Here is a 24,076-nt window from a genome sequence, read left to right as displayed (position 1 = left end):
GAGAGAGTTTCCTCACTTTGCAGCACAACACGTCTCACAAGATTTCTACAAGCAATCAGAGTGAAATTTGTACTTTGTGTTGTCAGATGAACATATGAGACACTTTGACTCTTCAGTGCAGTGTGGAGCCTAACAAAGATCTGTTTTGTGTCCCAGCTGATCAGCAGGAGGAGAAGAGTCTGACGGAGCAGCAGAGGAACATTTTCAGCCATCTGGACTCAGCTGAGTCACTACAGAGGAAACAATGAGCTCAACACAGAAGGTGAGGAAAATATCACAGTTTCACCAAATAATCAGTCACGTCTAAAACTCTCATACTCCCAACCTGTTATATCACTGTGTTGCATATTATTATGTATTTTTAAATTGTGTTTACAAACATTAAGAAGTCAGCAGCAAAGAAAGACCACAGCACATGTTAAAATAAGGAAGGTTTATTCATCAAAATTATTAATAATCAAATGGACATAACATTTTTTTCATGACCCCAAAAAATACACGTTCAAAGTACATTTACTCTATACTTAAGTAAAAGTACAGATACTAGTTTTTAAAAAACACTTCAATAAAAGTATTCATTCACCTTCTTTATTTAAGTAACAGTGAAAAAGTACAGGCTCTGAAATGTAATAAGAGTAAGAAAGTAAAAGTAGCTCCTTGAAGAACTTTTTAACCACATGTTTTTATCCAAAGTTAACTGAACCTTGTGCTTTATTAATGTAATAATAAAATAAGATTAGTAAATGAAATACAAACTATTTATTTCTAATAAAGGTTCTCTGTTTGAATCAGTTTAGTAGAAAATGAAGGAAAATAAAACATGTGTGTATTTTCTGTTGCCTACATTGTAGAGGGTGACTTTGCCTCTAAACAGGAACATGAGCAGGGAAGAGGTTAAAGTGGGATTGAGCAGGTGGGAACCCTAAAATCAGCTGTAGTGGCTCAGCGTGGGGAAAAGAATCACAGCTCACAATAATTTCTATTGAGAGCTCCAGTAGATTTTCTTAAAGTACAGGCTGTGATCAGCTGACCTGCTGCTCTCTGTGGATGTACACAACTGAATTCAACCAGATGTCAGCAGATGTTTCATGAGCTGTCATGGCTGATTTCCATCCTCTACACTGACAGTACACTGTCTTTATATTAGAAACTATACTGTTGGTATGAAGGTGGAACTCAGTGAATGAATGTCAGCATCATGAGCTTCAGTTTAAATGAATCTCTGCTACACTTGATGTAATCTAACTGTGACATGAGCACCACAGTCACTGTGCACCAGTCACACACTGTTCTTTACTTTAAATCCATCACAGTTCAGCAAACTAACCTGTTTATCCTGCACTAACCTGCAGAGGATCTTCATGCAGTCTTTAAATAACACAGTTAGTCTGCCTCAGATTGTTTTGCAGCATCTTTCACAACCTGAAAAAACAAATTGTCACATGTACAGACCCAATATCTGATTTCAACACATGAGGACTTACAGTGGCTTGCAAAAGTATTCGACCCCCTTGAACTTTTAGAGTGTTTGAACTAGAGATAGCACGATACCACTTTATGTCTGATACCAATACCGATATCATAAATTTGGATATCCGCCGATACCGATATGAACCCGATATAGTGTTTTTTAATCAATACAACTGGGTTTTTCTTGTATCTTGCTGCATTTTGTATAAGTTCATACTCAAGTTTTAAAAAAAAAATTATAGTTCAGGAATACTGATCAATCTAATAAACTTAAACCTACACCATCCTCCCTATTCTGGTATTTTAAAGATTACTTAGCGTAAATATTAAGCAACCTAACTAATAGGCTTCCAACTCCCAGCAACAAAAAAAAAAAAGGGAACCACCCCTCACGCTCCACCTCATGATGCTTAATCGACATAATCAACCTTAATTTGATGCAAAAAAAATGCGCAGAAATAAATTATTTTTCAAGAAATATTAAATAGATTCATCGTCTTTCTTCAACAGAATTGCAGCCTTCCCAAAGGAAAAAGTAGTATAGCTTACTAGGGTATATTAGACTTAATAGTTACTATATACAATAATGGACTTCTATTCACTTTACATCAAATTAAAACTTTGGGTGTAAGATTCGGATAATTATTTATTAAAAGATAGACATTTTAAAAGAGAATAAGAAAGAAAAGTATGTCTTTGTGCCCCCCTTTTCCCTGTTCATGCCCTATCGGCCCCCCTGGCTAAACTTTGCTAGATCCGCCCCTGCACAGTTACCAGCTGTCAGCTACCTAGAAAAAGATTCTGGTGTAGAAAGTAATATTAAATAAATTCTAACAACAGCTTATCAAGCTTAAACGTGCTGCAGTTGTTCAGCCGCTGGTTTCCTCTTTCTGGTGAGAAGTCGGCCAAAAACAAACGAGAGACGGACTCGCGACAGAAAAGCAGATCAGCTGATCATTAATCAGTTTCATGATTGAAGTAGCAGCAGGAGAGAGAGAGAGGCAGTCGCTCAATATATTGGTTGTTAAGCTTAACGCGGGAATGCTTTACAAACATTCAGAGATGAACTTACACACTTGCTTTACTTCTCTCTGGGAAAACTTCCTCGGAGATGAAATGCTGGGTTGTTAGCGAAGATCCAAATGCTCAACCAGACCATCGACAGGTCTCGCACGCCACAGCCGCTCTATCACGTGATGCATACTGCTCCGACATGCTAACATTATGAGGCGAGTTACGGCGTGTCACAAGTTTTGTGACGTGCTTTCGTGATATTTAATGGATCGGATTACATTTTTTATTTCTCCGATATCCAATCCAGTAATTTAGGTCAGTATCGGACCAATACATAATATCTGTATATGCTTTAGAGTTTGAGGTGAAACGTCTTCAAGTAACTTAAAGAAGTCCAGACGCTTTTCTTTGCAAGCTCCTTTGACTACGATGACCTGGATGACTGAGAACCTTCACAGACGTTTGAACAGTCATGAATTATTTTTAACACCAGGTTGGATGTAATGTGTTAGAACTACCAGTAGGTGGTGATAAGAGACCTTTAAGGTGTTTGGTGCCACACTCCACCTTCAGGTTTAAAACTAGTGTTAATGGAGGGAGTTTGAAGGTTCAGTTTGTTCTGCATTACGACTGCATTTCACTCACTGCCTCTGTTTGTATCTCTGTCACTGTAGGACCAGCGTGGAGCGAGAAGTCAGCGCTCTCAGGAGGCCGACAAACCTCACAGAAGAAAGAGAGAGAAAACATACACCTGTGACAACTGTGGGAAAGATTTTAGGCACAATGGAAGCTTAAAAAGACACCAGCTCATTCACAGTGGAGTTAAAGCGCATACTTGTGATAAGTGTGGGAAGGAGTTTACTCTGAAGGCTAATCTAAAACAGCATAAGGTCATCCACACTGGAGAGAAACCGTTCAGCTGTGACTTGTGTGGAAAGACTTTTTCCAGGAAGGATACTCTAAAACATCACCAACTCATCCACAGTGGAGTTAAACCGTACAGCTGTGATCAGTGTGGCAGAGCTTTTAGTCAAAGTAGCAGCTTACAGAGGCATCTAGTTGCCCACTCTGGAATTAAGGCATACAGCTGTGACATTTGTGGAAAAACTTTCAGCCATATACGGAATCGAAATACACACCTACGCATTCACACCGGACATGATGTGTACTGCTGTGAACAGTGTGGCAAACAGTTTATAACCAACATGCAGTTACAATGCCACATGTTGACTCACACTGAGGAGAGACCTTATAAATGTGACCTGTGTGAGAAGACTTTTAAATCTCCACGTTACCTGAGACTACACCAACAGATCCACACCAGAAAGAGACTCTACAAGTGCAGTTACTGTGAGGTATGTATTTATATTTTTATCTTGTCATTTTAGCCTGACTGTTTGGAACAACTCTGCTCATTAAACTGTGTTAGCATGTTAGCAATTCTACTGCATGGAAAAGCAGAACTGATTGATTATTCGGATTTTCATTTCAGTTATGATTTTAGTATTACTGTAGTATTATGGTGGTAGTATTGTAGTTATTGCAGCCCAGTAAACTGAGTGTGTTAACTGAAACAGTAAAATGTAACTAGACGTCTGCAGAGATGCTCTTTATTTCAGGTGACGTTCAGGATAAAAATGTTGAAGGACTGATTTACACCGTCTTTGTTTAGAAGCAGAGCAACACAGATGGATCCAGTTCTCAACCCTGTCATCACTGTGGGAAAGAGTTTCATTGTGACCTTTGTGGAAAATCTTTCAGTTGGCAAGACGCCCTAAAAATACATCAACGTAGACACACTGGAGACAAACTGAAATACTGCAAAGAATGTGGGAGAAGCTTCCCTACATCGCATCACTTAAAAGAACATGAACTCATTCACAGTGGGGTTAAAAAGCACCTCTGTGATCAGTGTGGGTCATCTTTCATTACTGCAGGTCAGCTTAAAAAACACAAACGAGTCCACACAGGAGAGAAACCGTACAAGTGCAGACACTGTGACAAAAGCTTCACACATTCAGGTAATCGTAACCTTCATGAACGTACACACATGGAAGGAAACTACAGTTGTGACCAGTGTGACAAGAGCTTCAGGAATCTCAGATCATACTCTGAACACAAACAATCCCACGTTACTAATAAACTGTTTCACTGTTACCAATGTGCCAAAACATTCAATTCATTATCTGCTCTGTGCAAACATCAGCGTGATCACTCAGGGCTGAAATCACTGCCATCACAGGATCACAGTGACTCTGAAGAGACAGAAAGATCCTCTTCTAGTTTGAGGGTCAAACTTAAAACCCTTGAGATCAGGCTCCACAGAGTTCAGATGTAAAAATCTGATGAGACAGCTGTGAACAAAAATGTTCCTCTAGTAACGTTTTAACCCTCAGGGGTCAACGGCATGTCAAAATCACTTGACCAATTTAAGTAAGAGCAACAAGATGCACTAACCCAGAGTCTCCATTTCAACTTGAGTCGAAAGTGTGGACTTCAAACTATGTACCAGTTTTTAAATTGTGTTGACAGGCCACGTAAAACCAGATTTATGATTTTAAAAAAATACATGCAATTTAAAAATAAATAAATAAAACAGCATTGTATTTAGAGCACGAAGAAAGGGTATAAGCGGCATGTTCTAAGGAAGGCACTAGCAAACACTCTCCGCTTGCAGGCAAAGAAATGAATAAATAAAAAGAACATCCTTCCCTCTTTGTGTTAAAGTGTACCACGTCAATCAATAAAAAAACTATATGGCAACATGTGGCATTTGGTTGTTTAGGAAGATGGGGAAGTTTTAGGAGTGACACTAGCAGTGTTGGTCAAGGTACTTGAAAAAAGTAATCAGTAACTAATTACTGATTACTTTCCCAAAAAAGTAATCCTGTTACATTACTCATTACTTATTTTCAAAAGTAATTAATTACTTAGTTACTTTTTAACAACACGATTTACAACCTGAATAGGTGATAAAGCGATAGATCTTTCAGCCCAATTCTACTTTTTCTACATAATCCATCATTCAAAATGTAATCAAATGAAAAAATGGAAAAGTCTCTTTTTAAAACTTTTTTTTATTAGTTTTAATCTTTTAACTTTATGCATCAAGCAAAAATGTAATTATATGCAACATTCTCTGACTGGAAGAAATTTGGTTTAAACCTATTTTCTGCACATTCCAGCACATAAAATAAAATATTTTTTTGTGTTTACACTCAGTCTTTCAAATAGATGCAAGTAAAACACAGCAGAAAATAAATAAAATCAAAGACTAGCAGTCCTTTTGCTCTATTTTCACCTGTAAAGCAGGAGTGGGTAGGCGGAGGTTTACCCTGGTGCAGGTGTGCCGCAGCGGTCAGTTGAAGAATCCGCAAGTTTCTCTGTGAATTTCTCATTACGTCCTAGCTCACTTGCTTGGAAGTTTAGGGGTTTTTTTCGCTGTAAAAAGAAGTTTTCTTCCCACGCACAACGGACACTAATGTTTTTGTCACTTTTTATGGAATCAAACTCAAAGTAAGGTCAGTACTTCCACGCTTTAAACGCTGCATGCTCATACTCTCTCCCGCACTCGATATATGATCCATTGTTGATCTGCACACAGCTGTTGTCACGAACGTCGCACTCGCTTACGTCACTGTCATGAGACATTCTCACAAAAAAAATCACGGTTTTAGTAACGCAGTAACGGAGCGTTCCTACGGGAAAGTAACAGTAATCTAATTACAATTTTTGCAATAGTAATCCCTTGCTTTGCTCGTTACTTGAAAAAAGTAATCGGATAACAGTAACACGTGAGACATTTGCTACGGTTACCGTGTTTGCAGTATGTAGTCCAAAGGTTTGTTTTGTGTGTCAGAAGAATGAGGCAACTGCTGAATGCAAAAAAGCCACCAATGGCAGTGTTGTGGACTTTTTACGACATATATACCTGTATACACTGAACTTACACTGACATGTATACACTATTGTTACATTGAAATTGTTAAATGTTGTCATTGTTTTACTTACATTTGCAAACCTTGTCTTAACCTGTGTGTTTAGTTAATTAAACTTACTGAGTGTGCACCTGGGACTCTCTGCTCATCTTTATTGCCTCATGTTGTGTCCAGCATTCCCAAAGCCTATCTGGTAAACAAACCTGGGCTGCGGGGGATGCACCTGGGATTGTTTTTTCTCACCTCAGCTGCCAGAAGGTGAGAAAACTGGATCTCCACATTGTTGAGGGAATAATAGAATAGAATAGAATTAAACTTTATTGTCACTGCACAAGTACAAGTCAACGAAATGCAGTTTGCATCCATCCAGAAGTGCTTTAGCCATGATATAGATATATTACAAATATATATTAGCAATAATGTAGATATATAAATATATTACAGAAATGGGTCTGTTATAGGTATGAGAGTACAAAATATGGGTCTATTTATGGGTCTATTTTGGGTATGTTATAATGTTCACGGTATGAAGGTATGTTATGAATATGCCATAACTATAGGTATGTACAGGCTGTGGTGGTGTACAAGCTGTGAACAGGATATAAATATGAGAACTATACAGAAATATGAAATTAAAAAAATTATACAGAAATATGAACTATGCAAGTTATAAACAGTTGTAGAATTAAAATTATCGTATTATACAGAATGATTATTTATACAGAATTATACAGTAGTGCAGTTAAGATAAGTGAAATATGTGGATAATTTCTACAGAGGCTATATAAAGTGCTAGTGGTTGTGAGTGGTGGTTCAGTCCATGTTATTCTTGTGTGTATGAGGGTACAGTTGTCCATTGGTTTGTTTTTGTCCATTGTGTGTGTTTAGGTGGTTGTGCGTGTGTATGTTCAGTCCATGAGTTTAACGTTGGTCAGATGTGAGGAAGCAGAGTTCAGGAGTCAGGTGAATAAGGTTACCATGATGAGTCTGTGAAGGTTCTCAGTCATCCAGGTCATCGTCGTCTAAGGAGCTTGGAAAGTGTCTGGACGTCTTTAAGTTGCTTGAAAACGTTTCACCTCTCATCCAAGAAGCTTCTTCAGTTCTAAGGTCAAATGGTGGGGAGTCCCAGATTTAAACCCAGTGGGAGTTTCCCCCAAAGAGGGACAAAAGGACCCCCTGATGATCCTCTATCTAATCACATGAGTCAAGGTGTGAAAACAGGTTTGGGTCACAATCAGCCGGGGTTTCGGGTGATTAGGTAGAGGATGTACATGTCAGTTCCCTGATTTGTTGCTCTGTCCCCCTTTAACGGGTAGACCATATCAGGCATGAGCACTGTGTTCGGGCAATTGACATAACATGAAAATCCCACCGGCTATTACTAAAGCTAATCCTCCCATGACTTTTCATTACTTTTGTGCTTATACTAGAACCTCTGTCTAAGGAGCTTTTGACCTCCTTTACAGTTAAACACTAATTGTCATGGTCCTGGGTCGTGTGACCCAGTGTTTGAGTTTTTATGTATCTTGTGTATTCATTTATGCTCTAGTTTGGGTCATCTAGTTAAGTCCTATGTTGCTCTTTAGGTTTTGTTTCTTAAGTTCCTTCTGTCATCTTCCCCCGTACTCAGTCTCCCTGGTTCGTGCGTCTACCTGTCATGCTTCATGTCTGTGTGGTTATGTTAAGTTCATGTCGTGTCTAATCTCCATGTTTCCTGTTTTACTTTGAAAGAGTCCGGTGTTCCTTGGCTGTGTCCCAATTCAGGGTCTGCACGCTTGAAGTACGCGCACTATGCATACTACGTACGGTGCGTTCTATAAGTACGAGAAGTGCGGAAGTGATAGGCTTGTGAAATGGGAAGGTCTAGCCTTCGTCGCGCTGTTCAGGTTGCCTAGCAACCATGATACTAACCACGAGAAACGTTTCATACAGCTTTGTGTGACATAAATGAAGGAGAAAAATTTTTGTTGGTCATTCATTTTTGTCATGACATCACTTTGATTAGTTGAGTATCTGAGGCTGAGACCACAGGACTGTAAAACACGATTGTTGGGCTTCATTTCTGTACCGAACAGTTATTTCAAGATTAGTTAGTAAATAACAATTAGCTAATGTTGCTCATGAGACTAAAGTCATCTCACTGTGGTAATGTAATTATAATATAGCCAATATTATGGTATTGTCAGATTATTATGAGATATATATATGTATATATATATATATATATATATATATATATATATATATATATATATATATATATATATATATATATATAGATAGATAGATAGATAGATAGATAGATAGATAGATAGATATATATAGATAGATAGATAGATAGACTACTCTAAGTGTCAGAATGTGGAAAGCTAAAAACGTCCCTCTCACCAGTAAGCTAAGTTATTTTTAGCCAATTACAATTTGAATCTGGTAGTTGGGGTTGTTACTTAAGATACCGTCATTAAGAAGCGGCACAACTAATGTGTCTATGCGAGCTGATGTGCGATGTGCACCGCTGGTGCGGCCATTTATTTTTTGATGCACCTTCTCAGATTAATTCACTGTGTGTCGTGCCCAGGGCTGGACTGGGACAAAAAAAACAACCCGGGCATTTTGACTAAAGACCGGCCCACCAGGTATTAAAGCCATAAAGCCTTTGAATGAAAACAAACGCTGTTGTGACAGTGATGTACAGTCTTGTTGGTAAATGTATGATTTCTATACATTTTACATCAGATAGAAACTTTGGTTGTAAGATTCAGATAATTATTTAATAACAGCTAGACATTTTAAATGAAAATAAGAAAGTATTTCTTTGTGCCCCCCTTTTCCTGTTAATGCCCCTCCTGGCCCCCCTTGCAAAACTTTGCTAGACCCGCCCCTGCACAGTTACCAGCTGTCAGCTACTTAGAAACAGATCCTGGTGTTATTTGTCTCTCAGAAACAGTTCATAACTTGCCTTCAACTCATTCATGTCACCTAAAAGGTAAACCTGTTTCTCCATCACCTGTTCAGCTCTGATGATTCAGTAAGGACATCTTCTGGTTTCAACTTCATGTTTCCCTCTCACCAGATAACAAATCGATATCATGACCAGCAGGCAGTGTTGGGAAGGTTACTTTTAAAATGTATTCCATTACAGAATACAGAATACATGCCCCAAAATGTATTCTGTAACGTATTCCGTTACTTTACTCAATGAGAGTAACGTATTCTGAATACTTTGGATTACTTAATATATTATCATGCTGTTTACAACTACATGAATGTACTATTGCTGTGATTTATTACTGTCACTGAAGGTCCGCGGCTCCGAACCGTAGTAAAGGGACCTCTGGCTCGTAGCCGAAAACTAGCTTTACTTTGTTGTCTGGGTCAACTTTGCTAGCGAGAGACAGAGAGAGGCGTTGAAAGGCTGCTGCAACAGAACTTATTGTTTCGGAGGAAAACACGAACACGGTGTACAGTCGAGTCTTAATCGCTTACTTACAACTGGGCTCGTCAGGCACTCCTCTTGGCTGCAGTGGTTATTATTATATTTACATGCTTCCAGCTCCCGTTTTTGCTCGATGACAGCTCGTACTTTTCCTTTTTCTCCCTCCCTCGCTCACAGACACATAACGTGTATGGCAGTCCATTCTCCCTGCAGCACGGACTACACTGCCTATGATGCTACATTCTTTAGAGCTATATCGGTAGCATTCTGCCTATTAGCTTAGCACAACAACAACAAAAAGGCCTCTCTCACCCAGGAAACACGCAGAGAGAGAGCGTCACCCTGTAACCATGGCAACCGTAACGCTGCCGCCTGGAACAACAGAACGTAGCTGTCAAACAAACCCCAAACAGTCCTGACACGCCACAATATGAAACAGGGAAGTACCGCCATGTAATCCATTTATTTCAACAAAGTAACTGTATTCTAAATACCACCTTTTTAAACGGTAACTGTAACGGAATACAGTTACTCATATTTTGTATTTTAAATACGTAACGGCGGTACATGTATTCCGTTACTCCCCAACACTGCCAGCAGGTTTTACAGCTGTGGCTCCAGCAAACATCAGCTGATATTAGAAAGTAATATTAAATAAATTCTAACAACAGCTGATCAAGCTTAAACATGCTGCTGTTGTTTAGCACGACCTCCGCTGGTTTCCTCTTTCTGGCGCAAAGTGGGCGATAAACAAACAAGAGAGAAAAGCCGATCAGCTGATCATTGATCAGTTTCATGATTAAAGTAGCAACGGGAGAGGGAGGGGGAGAGAATGAGAGAAGAAGAGGCAGCTGTGCAGCATAATGACAGAATAAATCCACCTTTGTGTCTTTTTCCATTCTAGACAAACTGCGTCCCTTCTCAGCTCAACACGAAACGTAATTTCTCTGAATGCGGGACGATTCCGTCTTTTTACGGAACGGTTGGCAACTCTACTAACTAACCTTATGAATAAAATAAAGTTCACTATCAGTAACATCATAGCACCAACCCAGCTGTATAGGAACTATGTCATGCTAGCTAGTACGCACCAGTTATTGTAACTGACTGTAAAAAGTCAGCATAACGAAAATAAACTCCACCTAAACTTGGTTTATATCTGACCCAGATAGACTGCAGGTCATAACTTCTTACCTGAAGTTCAGTTCACCTGACACTCGGACCGGGGCCGCCTCGGGTCTCTGCTCCTCCTGCCTCCCCTCTCCCTCATCCACCTGCTGGCCTCCACCACTTGTTAATTTTACTGAATCTGTGCAAGCTCCGCCATAGCCACCACCAAACAACTGAGTTATTTTTACACACCGGCCACCATCTGGCCAATCCACCACCTTTCATTGTTTATACCGTTACAAAAAAAAAAAATCATCGGCCCATCAAGCAAATGCCCGATGGCCAGTCCAGCTATGGTCGTGCCATCAGTTAATTCTTCGCGTGCCAACTGTGGCACACGTGCCTAGGGTTGCCGACCCCTGCTCTAAATGGTTCAAAATAATTTGAGCTTGCTCTTTTTCTCTTCTGCCTCTCGTGCGCAAAAGTCTCTCATTTGCTCAATCCAGTCATCTAGAGTCAGTGAGTCATATTGTCCAACTTCCCTGAAAATAATGGCAACTTTCTATACTGTTGAACATATACCACAGGATTGCGTCGAGGGCCTCTCTGTACCCACAGATGCCATTTTCAAGTCTCTAAGTTCATTCTCCAACTCCAGTATACGTTGGGCCATTGTTTGTTGCTCACTTCCCTCCATGATGGCAATCGAGACCATCTTACAAACCTGGTTACAAAAAAAACAAAATGCTCACTCCCATTGAATCCTGTTCGTAACAACACCAAAATGTAACTGAGGACAAGGTATGAGTACAAGGGGGCAAAGAAATAAATTGATAATTTATTTATTACATTAATTAAACATACAAATTCCCAGTTATTCCAGACAGGACTTACAACACATCCTGCTGATATCCCAGCTGAACATGAGAATTACCACATAAACGGAAAAATAACACAACACTACAAACCGTTACACCCCGTTTAGCGACACTGCAATCGATTTACCTGCGGCACGCACGGCAAACAATTCGGGTCTCAGCACAGCTGGGAAACAGCGCCATGCATGCCCTGTATCTGGGATATAAGGGGAAGTGGCACAAACAAATAAACAAAAAACAAAAAAGGAGGTTAGACCGCCCTTACACAACTCACTCCCAATCAATAACCGAGTCATTCTAACTACCAGAAACCTCAAAGCACAGGCCAAGGGGGCGGTGTGGCAGCAATTTTTCACACCAGCCTATTTATCAACGAAAGACCAAGACAGACTTTTAATTAATTTGAAAGCCTGATGCTTAGCCTTGTCCACCCCAGCTGTAAAACTCAGAAACCAGTCTTACTTGTTCAAGTTTGAGTTCAAATTTTATTCGCCACATGCAGTGGCAGGTTGCCCTGCAGTGCAATGAACCCACCCCCCGACCTTACATACACGACACAGACATCACATGGGGATACAAGTCAGAGAACGGTTGCATTACAGAAAAACCACTGAAATGTACACTACAATGGGAAAGTACAAGAGGAAAAAAAGAGACCTCTACTCATGCTGGGCTACAGGAGGACAGCATGAGAACAGGAAACAAAAGAACTCCTCTGCACACAAAGCACATAAATGTCCACAGTACAACATTATAGAGCACGTGACCAGCAACAGGGTTGGGTGGGGGATAAGGAGTAATCCCAGGCAACACAGCAGCCATCCTGCCACTGCACCGACTCTCCAGCGCGGGCCCAGACCCGCCTCGTGTTCCCAGGAGGCAACAAGCATCAAAGGCATTGGAAGGGGAGGGGGGATGTGTGAGTGCTTATCAGTGTAAGTGTATGTGTGTGCGTGTCCATAGTTCAGCTGAGACAGTGTCCTTCACTCTATCAGGCTAAGTAAACAGTCTGCTAGCCAACCCAGGTTGGCCTTGCATGGGATGGGAAGAATAGTCACCAAACAGTCGTTATCAGGGAGTTTTTGTTCAGCTCCAGCCTTGGGCCTGCAGCTGGCGCCGTGGTGTCCGCATGTTGATGTTGCTGATTTTTCTTTTATGCGAGCAGCTCAGGAGAATTTCAAAGCTGTTCTTTAACACTCCAACACTGGTCTCTCAATCTCCCGCTGGAGAACCTCCCCATGATGGTATCAAACTTCCGTTCCGTGGTGTTGTCATCCTTTTGATTCTGAGACCCCACAACTGCAGTGAGCCGTTCTACGATGTGATCCAACTTTCGCTCAAGGGTCTCATTTTGAGCAGGCCTCTCTTTGATGTATCCCAATATACACTCAATTGTGTTATTTTGAGTCTTCACGGCAGCTGTAAGTGTCTCCAAGGTGTTAACCATGCTGCGTTCATTGTGAGAGGTCGCGCCTCGTCCCATCGCTTCAATTCCAGCGGGCAGCCTTGGGGGGGGTTTGAACAGCCGGTTCCGCTCTCTTAATTCTCCGATAAGCCAGGGCCAAGCCAGCTCTGATCAGCAAGAACCCTGTTATCATGGTTCCGAATAGGTAGATATCTTCAGCGTCCTCGATCGACAGTCCCGCCAGGCACATGATCCTCCAGTTTTGCCACCCGTCCATCGTGTATCCGGCAGGGTAAGTCCCTCCAGGGCACTCGGGCTCTCCCGAGCCCAGACTTCTCGTTGAGAAAAGGGTGTCAATAGCATTCAGAGACCAGTTGATCAAATCCATAATTCTCTTTAGGTTTTAGAGAACGACAGTGAGAGACTGTTCGAGGGAAAGTAATACACACGAGACAGGACAAGGACACAAGAGGCTAAGCAGGGAAGATAAGGGGAAGGAGGAGAGGAGAAAAGTGTGACCGCCTTCGCCGAGAGCCAAGAGAGAAATATCATCTATATTCTACCTGGGCCTTACACAGAGTTTCTCTCTGATTTCTCAGACTTTTTATGTGATTTAATTCTAAGCTCAGATAAAATAATTATTGTGGGTGATTTTAGCATCCATGTAGATGCTAAGAATGACAGCCTCAACATGGCATTTAATCTGTTATTAGACTCAATTGGCTTCTCTCAAAATGTAAAAGAACCCACCCACCACTTTAAGCACACTCTAGATCTTGTTTCAACATATGGCATAGAAACTGAAAATTTGTTTCCTGAAAACCCTCTCCTGCCTGATCATTTCCTGATAACATTTACATTTACAATAATTGGTTACACAGCAGTGGAGAGTAGACTTTATCAAAGTAGATGTCTTTCTAAAAGCGCTGTAACTAAGTTTAAGAATATAATCCACCCACTGTTATCACCTTAAATGCCCTGTACCAACACAGAGCAGATGTGGGATACTGTTTGTCCGTGATTTGAACCGGGGGAACAAAATGTGGCAGGATCAGCCTGATATTATTTGTATCCCACTATAACTTTACTGTATAAAGAGCTAACATCTCCAAAATGTCAGGAGTAGTAGTAGAACTAAAAATCAAGAATGTGGGATACTGTTTGACGGTGATTTGAAGAGCCCAGCGCTGCTCCCGATGAAGGGAGAACCGATTCTGCAGTGGAGACCTACCTCAGCACTTGTGCAGGTGAAATCAAAGGGAAGATGTGTTTGACCATATTTTCTAGTCTTTGGCTTAGAATGAAGTTTGTTTGTAAACATATTCCGCGATGCTTCATCTCCTGCTTTGTGTTTGTGTGGGTGCCCTGTGTCCAAGCAGTGTCCAAGCGTTTTTTTTTTTTCCCTTTTCATTTCATTGAACTTAGATAAATCCTGTCCTGCACTTTGAGTCCTCATCTCCTGCCTGCCACACGGCGTTTCATGACAGGTTGTTTATGGCCGTGTGTAGAGGATGCAGAGGCTGACCAGCATGGTCCATAATGTCCATATTGCACCTTAATTTGTTTTTATATAAGTGTGTGGAATGAGTCTTCAGTTGAATGTTTTTTAACAGGCAAAAAATACGATGGCGAGTCGAATTTTTTTTTTCTATTTTTGCTGTATTTTTTTTTTATTCAACAGGTCAATATTAAAATCACCACAGATAAACATAACTTTTTGATTTGTTTTAGAGAATATTTCTTCTATGAAGTCATTAAATACTTGAATACTAGAGAAAGGTGTTCTATATATACAGCTAGTTATTACATTTTTCTCTCTTTCCTTATAAATTTCAATTGTTATACCATCTAACAAATTATCAATCGCAGTTGTCATACTTTCTACCACCTTGTAATTTAGGTTTTTATCCACATGCACAGCTACTCCCCCTCCACTTTTGTTCCTTCTATTTACAAAATTCACATCATATCCCTCCAGTCCAAAGTCCAGTCCTTTCTCCGCATTGATCCATGTTTCAGAAATGGCAATAATTCCAAATGGATTTGTCAACTCAATTAGATATTCCTTCATATTGTTGAAGTTGGCATACAAACTTCTGCTATTAAAATGGATTATTGATAATGTATTTTCCATGTTGATGGTGTGTTTAAACTGTTCATCAGTGAAGTAGCAGCAGTTATTGCTGATGTTATATTTTCCGGGTCTATATCCTTTTCTAAGTCTAGAACATTATGGTCTGTGTATCGAAATGTTCTCAGTTCCAGATTATGATAAACAGAATTCCAATGAGTTATATTGATATTGTTGTCGGATGCAGATGAAGCTCTTTTAGACTGTGCCATGTGTTGTGTTGTGTGTCACGTCACATGTGTATTCATACCTCCAGTGTAAATTGAACCTCAGTATTTGTCCAGCTCCTCCATATTTCTGTTGACCAACACTTTGGCTTGTTCCGGTGTTCCATTGAGTTTAATGAATACTTTACAGTTGGTGGTCCATGTATTCTGAATTTTTCCCAGTTTTTTCAAGTAATGTGTTTCCTGGCGATGTCCGCATTTCTTTTTATCAGATGTTCATTCATGAAGACATCGGCTCCTTTCAGTTTCTTTCCTTGTTTTAACAGTGCTGTTTTGTGTTTTCTGTTTGCAAATCTCACAATGATGGCTGGTTTGTCACCGTCATTTTTTCGGGGTAGAGGGTGGCAAGCCTCAATATTGTTATAATCCACTTCCACACATTTGGACCGTAGACAGGTAACCACTTGAAGCTCCGTGGAGTTGACATCTTCCTCTCCTGGCCCTCCTACATTGTCGGCGGCGACCCCCCGGGCGTTTGACCGGGGTTTGATGTGAAGCCCCGTGATAATGACATCGTTCATTCGGGTGTACTGCTCCAAATCCGCCACTCTGTTCTCCAGGTACGCCAGCCGCCGATCCTTCTCGGCGTTCTGTATGCGGAGAGCCTTAACTTCCTCGACCAGGTCCAGGATGGCTTTCTGCTGCAGTTTGACAGCAGAAATCTCCTCTGTCATAAACTCCAGCGACTTCTTAATATCGTCGCCTTCCTCAGCTGACAGAACTTTTTTCGGGCCCATGCTGAGAGATGCTCTTCTAGCGTCTTTGCTCCATCAAAGCCATCAGAGGCAGATTCCAGTGTAAACGCTGTTCCCACATGGAAAACTGGACTGATCCACCTCCTGCTGTCAGACCTGCAGGGTTTAGGCCTGTGGTGTTCTCTTCTGTCTTATACTGAACACAAACTATTTTTTTGGACTGGCACAAATAATTTGTGTGCCTTCTTATTTGATGCAGAACACCTGTTTGTTCTGTAAATACATTTAAATTGTTATATAAAAACACCTGAGGCATTGGCTGCATTTTTAAGCGAATAGTACCAGATAACTGTTGTTTGCAAAACATGTGCAGAATCTTTAGAAATGTACAATTTCTATTTGCATTTCAAGTTATGAAAAGGATTCTTCAAACATGTTTATGGGTTTTACAGTAAAAAATATAACTTTTTTCTACTCTGAGTTTGAATTTTTGCTTGAACTTAGATAAATTGTGCTAATATATTATGCCGAAATGAAAAGAATAACTCAAATTTCAGATATTTGAGGTTGTGCTGAAAAGATTATACCAAACAAGGCGAGATAAACTGTTTTTAAAGATGAAATATAGAGGTAAAATCAAAAGTAGTCAAAAACGGCAAATTATACCCTGGACCCCAGAGGGTTCAGCAATTACTTTGGTGTTCCTCCACAGAAATGTCAGAAGTAGTCTCAACTGCAAAAGAAGCACATATTCTCTGAAAAGTGGTTGCAGGAGGTGAGCTGGCTTCAAACAAATGATTTTCATGGCATATTCTGCACCACATCTCTGGGCGATCAAAGAGAAGAGGAAATATTACACTGTGAGAAGGCGACTGATCCAAAACATAAACATAAAACTGAAACTGGATCTTATTGTTTTACTGCAAAAGTACTCAAGAAGTGAACGTTGTCAGGCCTTATTCCAGTTTTTAAAACACAGTAAATTGTTTGTGTGCATTTGAGGGTCGACGTGCCAGTTCATACTCCACACCAGTTGGTGGCGGTAAAGCACAATTTTGTTGTTTGACAATAAACAATGTAAAGAAGACGAAGTGCCTTCCGGGATGACAGACGGAGGTTTTTTCATCCAAAGTGAGTAAAATAGTGAATTTGGATGATAAAACAAACTAAACCAACGTTTGGATCGATATCTGCATCGATCTGCCCACCCTTGTCTCCTGGATCGTAGCTGAGATCAGCGTGAACCACGTGGGTCTCTGCTCCCTGATCTGTTTCCTGTGTTTGGAAAGAGTTCCAGCTTCATCGCGGAGTTTCTCTCGGTTTGTGGGCTCATCTAAAGGTAAGCACCGAGCTAACTTTACTGTGAGTTCAGTTCATGTTGAGTTTAGCTCCTGAATGAGGTCTTCTGCTGCTCTCCTCGGTGTCTGTTCACAGTTTATTGTGAACACGTTGAGAGAAGAGTGAGAGAGTGTTTGGAGAAAAACACCAACTAATCATTAGCTCAGCATGCTGGGAGAAGTTGGAGCAGAAAAGTCTTTTCATTGTCCCTGCAGCTGTTTTTCTGCATGCACCAAACCTCTACAGCCTCATTTCTATTTGAAGTGATAACAGGAAATGGATGAGAGTGATCTGCTGCAGTATCAGGGTCACAATACACTTTATTGTCCAGCTGCTGTGGATGAACACATGAGAGGAAGTGAACTCCTACAAAGTCTCATTTTAATGAGTCTGGCTGCTGTAAAGTGATGCACAGGAAGATGTTAACAAAAACTAATGAAAGAGAGATGAAAGTAAACAGTGTTCATATTTGAAAGCACAGAGAATAAAAATATATTGTGGTGGTTAATGTGCAGCTCTTGGTGATTTGGTGAAATCATGTTTTTAATCATGTTGTGGATTGAATGTTGGGTTTGATTTTATTTTGTCTACAGAAGTTTTTCCCACCTGTGATCGTTCAGATTGATTTGTTGGGTTGACTTGAATCATGTGAAGGTTTAAAGCTGCACTTCCCCCAAAAGGAATAAAGTATAATCGTGAAGAATGTAAAAATGTCTTCATGTGTCAAACACAGCTGCAGTCAAAGCAGGAAGGAAAGCACTGATCAAAGCTCATTAATCAATGTCCATGATTACCGTTCACAGTCGCTGCAATCACAACATTTGATCAATGAGTTTTAATCATTGGTTGTTGGGGAATAGTGGAGGTGGTGGGACTGAAGGTGTGGAAAGTGTGGGGTGGGGGAGTAACAGGTCTGTCCCTGTTTGTGGAAACTACAGGAGGAGCTGTTCAGGCTGTTGCTGGGTGTGAATTGTTGATGGAGTCTTTAAACTTGTAGTTGCTGTTTTCCAGACTGAAGCAGAGTCGTTAGCTGAAAACTGGTTTTAGAGGTTCATTCAGGACACCTTCTCAGGCTCTTACAGCCTTACCTGTATCATAACAAAGTGTATAAACCCCAATCCACCTTTAACATGGTCCTTCTCCCAAACCTTCAAATAGGACTTTCTGGCCCTGTCATAGTAAAGGGCTGCTTAGAATATTAGAGCCAATGTCACAAAGTTCCTCCTGAAGTATAAGTGAGTGAGAGAGTTTCCTCACTTTGCAGCACAACATGTCTCACAAGATTTCTACAAGCAATCAGAGTGAAATTTGTACTTTGTGTTGTCAGATGAACATATGAGACACTTTGACTCTTCAGTGCAGTGTGGAGCCTAACAAAGATCTGTTTTGTGTCCCAGCTGATCAGCAGGAGGAGAAGAGTCTGACGGAGCAGCAGAGGAACATTTTCAGCCATCTGGACTCAGCTGAGTCACTACAGAGGAAACAATGAGCTCAACACAGAAGGTGAGGAAAATATCACAGTTTCACCAAATAATCAGTCACGTCTAAAACTCTCATACTCCCAACCTGTTATATAACTGTGTCGTATATTATGTTGTTTTTTTAGAGACCACAGCACACGTTAAAATAAGGAAGGTTTTTTCATCATCCCCAAAAATACACGTTCAAAGCACCACAACAGCAGCCCGATATGAAACAGAAGCTGTCAGCTGAGCTCTGTAAAGTGGGCAACTATAATGAAGCTCTTTATTATAATTTGTACATCCAAGCTGCTCTTCATATTTTTGGCCAGCAGATGTCACCAAAGAGGACTGTGTTGAAAAGCTTTGAGTAATGAACCTTTTTCAATACAAGCTTCAGTGTTTCAGAAAGCTTCATTTGGCCATCACTGATATAAATAATATTATAGAAATTATCAGATGAGGCAAAAGTACATTTACTCTATACTTAAGTAGAAGTACAGATATTAGTGTTATAAATACTTCAGTAAAAATATTCATTCACCTTCTTTATTTAAGTAACAGTGAAAAAGTACAGGCTCTGAAATGTAATTAGAGTAAGAAAGTAAAAGTAGCTCCTTGAAGAACATTTTTATCCAAAACTAACTGAACCTTGTGCTTTATTAATGTAATGTCAAAATAATATTAGTAGATGAAATACAAACTATTTATTTCTAATAAAGGTTCTCTGTTTGAATCAGTTAAGTAGAAAATGAAGGAAAATAAAACATGTGTGTATTTTCTGTTGCCTACATTGTAGAGGGTGACTTTGCCTCTAAACAGGAACATGAGCAGGGAAGAGGTTAAAGTGGGATTGAGCAGGTGGGAACCCTAAAATCAGCTGTAGTGGCTCAGCGTGGGGAAAAGAATCACAGCTCACAATAATTTCTATTGAGAGCTCCAGTAGATTTTCTTAAAGTACAGGCTGTGATCAGCTGACCTGCTGCTCTCTGTGGATGTACACAACTGAATTCAACCAGATGTCAGCAGATGTTTCATGAGCTGTCCTGGCTGATTTCCATCCTCTACACTGACAGTACACTGTCTTTATATTAGACACTATACTGTTGGTATGAAGGTGGAACTCAGTGAATGAATGTCAGCATCATGAGCTTCAGTTTAAATGAATCTCTGCTACACTTGATGTAATCTAACTCTGACATGAGCACCACAGTCACTGTGCACCAGTCACACACTGTTCTTTACTTTAAATCCATCACAGTTCAGCAAACTAACCTGTTTATCCTGCACTAACCTGCAGAGGATCTTCATGCAGTCTTTAAATAACACAGTTAATCTGCCTCAGATTGTTTTGCAGCATCTTTCACTATCTGAAAAAACATAATGTCACATGTTCAGACCCAATGTCTGATTTCAACACATGAGGACTTACATTGGCTTGCGTTTTTGGCTCCCTTTAACTTTTTTCCACATTTTGTCACATTTCATTGGAATACCACGTGAAAGACCAATACAAAGTGGTGTACACGTTAGAAGTGGAACGAAAATCATACATGATTCCAAACAATTTTTTACAAATAAATAATTTGTTTTGTTAATTAAGGAGTTAAAAATAAAGGTGTTTTTTTTTTTTAATGTAGTCAGTATGTTTTATTAAAAAAAATCCCTCTGGTTACAATCAGACTAAATGTTACATTGTAATTATTAATATTGAAAAATGACAAAATGATAGAAATATATAATAGGAAACAGGAAACATAAAAAAGTATAGACTTGGTAAACATTTATTACCTTTCTGAGTGTGTTAGCATGCTAGCATTAATAACAGTGTACAGCAGGAGGGATGGGCATGATCTTAGAGTTTGAACAGTCATGAATTCTTTTTAACACCAGGTTGGATGTAATGTGTTTCTATTACCAGCAGGTGGTGATAACAGACCTTTAAGGTGTTTGGTGCCACACTCCACCTTCAGGTTTAAAACTAGTGTTAATGGAGGAAGTTTGAAGGTTGAGTTTGTTCCACGACTGCATTTCACTCACTGCCTCTGTTTGTATCTCTGTCACTGCAGGACCAACATGGAGCAAGAAGTCAGCGCTCTCAGGAGGCCGACAAACCTCACAGAAGAAAGAGAGAGAACAAATACAGCTGTGATGAGTGTGGGAAGGATTTTACTGAGAAGTCTACACTAAAATGTCATCAGGTCATCCACACTGGAGAGAAACCGTTTAGCTGTGACTTGTGTGGAAAGACTTTTTCCAGGAAGTGTCACCTAAAACAACACCAACTCATCCACAGTGGAGTTAAAGCGTACAGCTGTGATCAGTGTGGAAGAGCTTTTACTCACAGTAGCAGCTTACAGAGTCATCTAGTTACCCACTCTGGAATTAAGGCATACAGCTGTGACATTTGCGGAAAAACCTTCAGTCGGATAGGGAGCCGAAATATACACTTACGCATTCACACCAGACATGATGTGTACAGCTGTGATCAGTGTGGCAAACACTTTGCTAAACACGCACACTTACAACGCCACATGTTTACCCACACTGAGGAACAACCTTATAAATGTGACCTGTGTGAGAAGGCTTTTAAATCTCCACATTACCTGAGAGAACACCAACAGATCCACACCAGAAAGAGACTCTCCAAGTGCAGTTACTGCGAGGTATGTATTTATATTTTTATCTTGTCATTTTAGCCTGACTGTTTGGAACAACTCATTAAACTGTGTTAGCATGTTAGCAATTCTACTGCATGGAAAAGCAGCTCTGAGTGATTATTACGTCCCATATTGATTACTGTAATTCCCTCCTATTTGGTCTCCCTAAAAGGTCCCTTCATAAACTCCAACTTCTTCAAAGATTCTGCAGCTCGGGTCATAACTTGCACTCCCTCAAGAGCTCATATTACCTCAGTTCTTCAGCAGCTTCACTGGTTGTCCATAGAAGCCAGGATACATTTTAAAATCTTACTTCTTTCATACAGGTGTATCCATAAATCTGCTCCTTCATATTTGTGTGACCTGCTCCATATCACCACTGTTTCCTGCCTTCTCAGATCATCATCTGCTATTCATCTTACTGTTCCGTCCTCACACCTTAGTACTATGGGGAAAAGAGCTTTCAGTCGCTCTGCATTCAGTTATGATTTTAGTATTAATGTAGTATTATGGTGGTAGTATTGTAGTTTTTACAGTTTTTACAGAGTGTGTTAACTGAAACAGTAAAATGTAATTGGACGTCTGCAGAATGCTCTTTATTTCAGGCGGTGTTCAGGATAAAAATGTTGAAGGACTGACTTACACTGTCTTTGTGTCTTTGTTTAGAAGCAGAGCGACACAGATGGATCCAGTTCTCAAGCCTGTCATCACTGTGGTGGTGGGAAAGACTTTCGTTGTGACCTCTGTGGGAAAACTTTCAGTCAGCAAAAGACCCTAAAAATACATCAACGTAGACACACTGGAGACAAACTGAAATACTGCAAAGAATGGGGGAGAAGCTTCAGCACATCAAGTAGATTAAAACAACATGAACTCATTCACAATGGGGTTAAAAAGTACATCTGTGATCAGTGTGGGTCATCTTTCATTACTGCAGGTCATCTTAAAAAGCACAAACGTGTCCACACAGGAGAGAAACCATACAAGTGCAGACACTGTGACAAAAGCTTCTCATATTCAGATAATCGTAACAGGCATGAACGTACACACATGGAAGGAAACTACAGCTGTGACCAGTGTGACAAGAGCTTCAGGAATCTCAGTTCATACTCCGAACACAAACGATCCCACATTACTAATAAACTGTTTCACTGTTACCAATGTGCCAAAACATTCACTAAATTATCTGCTCTGTGCAAACATCAGTGTGATCACTCAGGGCTGAAATCACTCCCATCACAGTGAATCTGAAGAGACAGAAAGATCCTCTTCTGGTTTGAGGGTCAGACTCATTTAGCTGTGAATGAACATGTTCCACTAGTTACATTTACTGTCTGTCTGTCTGTCAGTATATGTGTGCATATGTGTGCATCTAAACTACATGTTTAAAACCAAAATTTTTTTTCAAATATTATGTACAATTATATTAATGAAGTATGTGCCACTTGTTGTACGACCATATGGTGATCACTAACATGCAGTAATGGGTTCAATAAGTAACCTTTGATTGTGTTATGGCCACCAGTGACAAGCGCAAACATGGTTAATTCAACTTGGCCCTGCTAAGTGTGCACCTGGGACTCTTTCTCTCTGTTCATCTTTATTGCCCCATGATGTGTCCTGTGTTTCCAAGGCCTATATGGTAAACAAACCTGGCCCACGGGGAATGCACCTGGGATTGTTTTTTTTTTCACCTCAGCTGCCAGAAGATGAGGAAACCACTTTCTTATCATAGATAGTAGTCTACTTCTGGCAAGCAAACTCGAAAAAATTGTCAAAATGATTAACTATTAACTGCTGTTTTGAAGACTCACTTTGGCCATAAAACTGACAAAGGGACAAAATTAAAAATAATGGATCCTTGGACTGGCACTCAGAAAGTTATGTAAAAAAAAAGAAGAAGAAAAGACTTATGTAACAGAAGTGTAAGATTAAAAGAAAATCGGCAGTGCGCCTTATAATCTGGTGCTCCTTATATATTAATTCTGGCTGTGTTTTTAATGACCTCGACCTGATTTTATGTGGTACACAGCGCTCAAAAATCTGTCAAAAAATGTTTTAGTGTGACTTTGCTAAGCTACGAAGCCGCACCACTTGATGGATTGTTTGAGTGTTATGGCTACCGTAGTCAGGAGCCTCGCGACTCATAGTAATCTGGGTCCAAAACTCTGTCCGCTTCAGGTCCCAAAGTCAAACGAACACCACAGCGTCACTGAGTGTTAAAAACTGTCTAAATTCTTTCATCTTTAATAAAATGATCAGTGTTGTTGCTTTACCAGGTGTAACAATTAAGTTTAACATCCAGGCATCCATG

General features: G+C 40.1%; 2 pseudogenes across 1 annotated transcript; one reads left to right on the top strand and one right to left on the bottom strand.

The window, feature by feature from the left end:
* The first annotated feature begins 171 nt into the window (after positions 1-171).
* LOC148101574 (uncharacterized) lies at positions 172-23,758 on the top strand (annotated as a pseudogene). Its single transcript, XR_015719665.1, has 4 exons — positions 172-262; positions 3,159-3,839; positions 21,172-21,768; positions 22,429-23,758. The product of XR_015719665.1 is annotated as an uncharacterized LOC148101574 (transcript).
* LOC148101575 (uncharacterized) lies at positions 15,652-16,346 on the bottom strand (annotated as a pseudogene).
* Positions 23,759-24,076: the final 318 nt, after the last annotated feature.

Source organism: Neolamprologus brichardi, chromosome 9 (genome assembly GCF_056152115.1).
Source record: "Neolamprologus brichardi isolate AB-2024 chromosome 9, ASM5615211v1, whole genome shotgun sequence".
Classification (NCBI taxonomy): domain Eukaryota; kingdom Metazoa; phylum Chordata; class Actinopteri; order Cichliformes; family Cichlidae; genus Neolamprologus; species Neolamprologus brichardi.
Note: the sequence above shows the minus strand (reverse complement) of the source record. Positions and strands in the feature narration are given on the sequence as shown.